We start from the raw sequence: 5302 nt of genomic DNA on the forward strand, positions 1-5302 counted from the left end.
AGCCATTAGAAAGGAAAAACAAAGCAAAATCAGTATCCGCAACAACTTTGCAGGCACGGAGGCCCTCAGAAGGGACAGGAGAGGCCGGGCGCGGTAATCCCAGCACTCTGGGAGGCCGAGGCGGGCGGATCACCTGAGGTCAGGAGTTCGAGACCAACCTGGCCAACGTGGTGAAATCCCGTCTCTACTAAAAATGTAAAAAATTAGCCGGGTACGGTGGCGCGCGCCTGTAGTTCCAGCTACTTGGGAGCCTGGGGCGGGAGAATCGCTTGAACCGGGAGGCGGAGGTTGCAGTGAGCAGAGATCGCGCCAGTGCACTCCAGCCTGGGCGATACAGCGTGACTCCATCTCAAAAAAAAAAAAAAAAAAAAAAAAAAGAAAGAAAGAAAAAGAAAAAGAAGGGACAGGAGGGCTTCCTTCCGCTCCTGACCAGCCCCTGCTGGCCCGTGGGCAGAGGGAGAGCCGGCTTCCAGGGACCTCAGGGAGGGACGTTTGGGAGTGCTCTCTCAGCGTCCCCTCCACCGCCCTCTCTACACCCTTGCCGCGCCCCTGTCCTCGTCGGCCAGCCCAAGGTTTCTCCTGGCCCTTCCCAGCTTCCGGCCCTTTGCTCCAGGCCAGGTCGCAGGGCCAGACGGTGCCAGGAGCTCGCGAGTCCTCTGTTTACTGTTTGGTTTCCACGGTGACACGTAGGCGCCGTCAGCGACTCCCGTCACCGCCCCGCAGCGCGGCCCCCACCCGGCGCCGTGACGTCGGCCCGCCGCTTCCGCTCTGCCCATATTTGGCTCAGCCACTGCGCCGCCGGCCTGGGGTAGGCTGGGGGCGGGACTCCCGCCGCGCCCCGCCCCCGGTCCCTGCCCCGCCCCTGGAATGCTGGGCGAAGGCTCCGAGCCACGAGACCCCCGCCTCCTGTCCCGGGACCCACCCAGGCGGAGGCAAGGGCAGGGGCGCTGGGGGCCCAGAGAGAGGGCGCCGCGATGGATGGATGAGCTGTTTCCAGCATTCCTGTGCGTCTGCTGGTTGTAGCTGCAGTCAAGATTTGGGGCGGTCTCGTTTGTTGTGGGTGGGTGATCTGGAATCACGATTTTCTCACTCTGTGCCCGGAAATCATGCCATCTCTCGCCCAACGCTGTATTTTATAGGCTTCAACTCAAAATTTTCCTTCATGGCACAGTGGAAAGCTTTGAAGACCGCGGTTCTGGGGTCAGTGTTGCCCCTCGGGGGATAAGTGACCTTGGGAAGGCCATTTTCCTTTTCCTGGCCTGATAAAACGAACCGTGGGGGTGGTCCATAATGGTTGCAGCACTGTCATCAGGCTTGTGAGGGGAGCTTTTCCATCACCCTCTAACCACCCCCTCCCCAGGACATAACTGGAATATCAGTGAAGTTCTTTGAGCATCGACCCCCTACAGTTCTGCCCCCTGTGGTGATTGGATTTGTGTGTCTCTGCACCTTGCTCCTATTAGGCACTTAATGAACTTTAGTTAACTGATTATTGAATGAATAATATGAATCACCTTCATAAATCCGGACCCCTGCAATTCCTCTTCCAGGCCGGGCGAGGGGGAGGGTAGGGGATGGGAGAGAATATTGAGATGATTAATAATCGCGCGGCAGAGTTGCTGATGTAAAGCGATTTGCAGATCTAAAGGGCAATAAGCATTCCTGGGAGAAATCCAGCGAGATTCCAGAAGTCTCTGAGGGAGCCGTGGGTGTGTACCGCCGGGCCCAGAGGGCGGGGGTGGGGCAGGCAGTGCCGCAGTGGCCGCTGCTGGGGAGGCGATTGCAATTGTGAGAAGTGTGGGGTTAATCCTTCAAGACGCCTGTCACCATCCTCCCACCCCCATCCCTGCCCCCTAGATTCCCCAGTTCCTCTGGCTGAAGGAGTGTGTGTTTTCCAGAGTTTCAGAGCTGGAAGGCACATCGGAGACTTTTAATCTAATTTAACCTATTTCGCCAACAGGGAAATTAAACCTCAGAGAAATTGGTTCGACCATCCAAACTTGCACAGCTAGTTAGAAACTGATAAAAGTCAGGATATCTAGCTTCAAATAGTCTTCCACATTGCCTAGGTGCTTCTAATTTCCTGTGCTTCAGAACCCTGTTGCCTGGCTCAGCTGGTGGGTTGTACATTTAGGCTAAATATTGACTTCAGGGCTCTTAAAGAACGCCATTGTCACGTCTGCTGCCACACGCAGCCCACACCATGAAACCAGGGCCTGGGGGGATGGCCAAGAATTGTGTACTTCCTAAAGCCTCAAGCATTCCTCCTTAGAGCAGCTGGAATGGTCACCCCTGTCCAGGGAACAGGAGTCGGCTGTTCTGAAACCAGTCTTAGTCTAGCAGTTGGTCACTTTTCATAGTTACCCAAGCCTTGCATCAAACTTTTCTCAGCCAAGATTACAGCAGGAGGCAGGAGTAGCCCTAACCCTTTTCTGCTGTTTGGAAGTCTTTTCATGGCACATGGAGGGTTCCTTGCTGGGGGTGGGGAAGAGTGCCTGTTCAATGCTTCTCTCTTTCTCTTTCCCCTTTCAGTCTCACCCAACTTCCTCTCACACGCTGTTTCTTCCCTAACTTCTAGGCTGAATATGAAGGCAACTCGGACTAAGAAGACGACTGCTTTCCAACTGCCCTCCCGCCCTGCAGCCGGCTGATTTGAGGAAGGGGCTGGGATCCTTCCCCTTGCCCTCTGGTTGTTCTTGGAGTTACAGCAGCCCCGCGGCAGCTCTGCCCCCTAGTGCACATGTGAGGCAGCGCGCCCTTCTCCAATCCAGAAGCCTCGTCGCGGTGCTGCCAGCAAGGGAGTTTTTCTGTATTCACTTTGGTGGAAATAGCAAAACTTGACAGAAAAAAAACCCAAGCAAAACTTGACAGAAAAAAAACCCAAGCCAAACCAAAACACACGAACCATTCTAGCCTTTTCTCTCTTTCGTTTCTTTCTGAGGATCTGGCCGATTTGGATGCAGAAAACATGCCTGTTGCTTCTGCTGCGAAATCTGCTCTTTCTCTTCCTGCTATCGGAACCCTGTCCCTTCTTTCAAAGCCTAATTCAGGCCAGGCGCGGTGGCTCACGCCTGTAATCCCAGCACTTTGGGAGGCCGAGACAGACGGATCACTTGAGGTCAGGCGTTTGAGACCAGCCTGGCCAAAATGGTGAAACCCTGTCTCTACTAAAAATACAAAAATTAGCTGGACATGGTAGCACACACCTGTAATCCCAGCTACTCGGGAGGCTGAGGCAGGAGAATCACTTGAACCCGAGAGACGGAGGTTACAGTGAGCTGATATCAGGACACTGCACTCCAGCCTGGGTGACAGAGTGAGACTCCATCTCAAAAAAAAAAAAAAAAAAAAAAGCCTATTTCAAATTCCACCCCTTGCCTAAAAACTTTTCCTCCGCCTCCGGGGTTCAAGCAGTTCTGCCTCAGCCTCCCGAGTAGCTGGGATTACAGCCACCCGCCACCATGCCCGGCTGATTTTTTGTATTTTTAGTAGAGACGGGGTTTCATCATGTTTGTCAGGCTGGTCTCGAACTCCTAACCTCAAGTGATCCACCCGCCTTGGCCTCCCAAAGTGCTGGGATTACAGGCATGAGCCACCGCGCCCAGCCATCCTATATGTCTTTTGAAATATGGCTGTACACAGGCTCAGCACACAGTGTGCACTTATATACTGTGTTTCTTTATTGGGGTCCAAGTCTGGGCATCTTTTGTGTTCACAGACCCCAGGGTGCCCAGCATAGGGCTGGGGACACAAACTGCTCTCAATAAGCCCCTGTTTATTAATTAATTGATTAGCTTCCACGGAAACAACTGAGCTTTTGCTTCAATAAACCTTGCAGAACTCTTAGTTCTTTAGGGACTCTGGATAGTGATCTAATGAAATATGGCCTTGCACAGTAAGTCATTTCACAAAGCAATTTCACAAGAGAACACTAACATCACCCAGAGTGGGATGAGGAAGTCTGAAATTTGAAGTGGACTCTCAGAAAGATGAGGAAGGTGGCGGTGCTGTAGACAGGTCAAAGGACAATGACTTAGGAGAGGTGGGTCTCTGCTTCTGGGATAGAAGACGCAGCACGGGCTCTAGAGTTAGCTTCATATCCAGACTCTACCACTTGCTGTATGTCCCTGGGCAAGTTTACTCTTCTCTCTGTGCCTCAGTTTTCTCCTCTGTAAAAAAAGGCCGGGCATGGTGGCTCCTGCCTGTAATCCCAGCACTTTGGGGGGCCAAGGTGGGCGGATCACCAGCGGTCAGGAGCTTGAGACGAGCCTGGACAACATGGTGAAACCCCATCTCTACTATAAATACAAAAATTAGCAAGGTGTGGTGGCATGCGCCTGTAGTCCCAGCTACTCTGGAGGCTGAGGCAGGAAAAATCGCTTGAACTCAGGAGGCAGAGGTTGCAGTGAGCCAAGATCGCACCACTGCAGTCCAGCCTGGGTGACTGAGCAAGACTCCGTCTCCAAAAAAAAAAAAAAAAAAAAAAAAGTACCTATCTCATAGTGATACAATGAGGGTGAATTAGTTGGTATTTGTAAAGTGCTAAAGCAACACCTTGCACCTCGTAAGTACCATGTAACTGTTTGTAAATGAATTTTCCAGCTTAGCTGTCTTGTCATTGGAATGGGAATTGATTATATGTTCTCTTGGTTCCCTCGAGCAGTGACCTTTCAGGGCAGTGCATAAGCTTTGGGGTCAGGCAGGTCTGGGTTGACTCCTATCTTTGTCGGTAGTTGTGTGACTTTGCACAGATAACTTCTCGGAACCTCAGTGTTCTTATCTGTGAAATGGGAATAATTGTGTCTACTTCAAAAGACTGTTGTGGGTATTGCATGTTTGTAATGTGCCTGGCACAGAAGGAGTGTAATAAACAGAAGCTATAGTTATTATTGTGGACAAGAGCAGCCACATGTAAAGGAAAATAGAGTTTCCAAGGTCATTGAAGTTTCCAGAAAGACTGAACATATCAGATAGCAACAAGACCAGCTCAACTTGTGGCGCTTGGTGGGAGGGTGGGCCTGGGTCTGCGCCAGGAGTAAATATCACCCCATTTGAGGAAACAGAAACGGTCTGACTTGCACATCAGCTCTAAGAACATTTTCTGCTCCAGGGCTGTGCTGAGGGCGTGGACCCACTAGGGCTGGATGCCAGGAGCTGGAGGCCTCTCCGGCTCTCCTTCCCAGGAGGGGAGATTTTAGTAGAGACGGTGTGGGTGAGACTTGGAAACCTCTTGTTGTGTGTGCGTGGGGTGCGGGGGAGTGTCAGAATGGCCCAGGGATATCTGGCCTTGGTAGGTGGACTC

The 5302-nt window shown here is 52.1% G+C and overlaps 1 long non-coding RNA gene across 1 annotated transcript; it reads left to right on the forward strand.

Moving 5' to 3' along the window:
• The first annotated feature begins 907 nt into the window (after nucleotides 1–907).
• Nucleotides 908–2864, forward strand: LOC101128434 (uncharacterized). Its single transcript, XR_008671198.1, has 2 exons — nucleotides 908–1200; nucleotides 2579–2864. It is a non-coding gene; the product is annotated as an uncharacterized lncRNA (long non-coding RNA).
• Nucleotides 2865–5302: the final 2438 nt, after the last annotated feature.

Source organism: Gorilla gorilla, chromosome 15, assembly GCF_029281585.2.
Source record: "Gorilla gorilla gorilla isolate KB3781 chromosome 15, NHGRI_mGorGor1-v2.1_pri, whole genome shotgun sequence".
Taxonomy (NCBI): domain Eukaryota; kingdom Metazoa; phylum Chordata; class Mammalia; order Primates; family Hominidae; genus Gorilla; species Gorilla gorilla.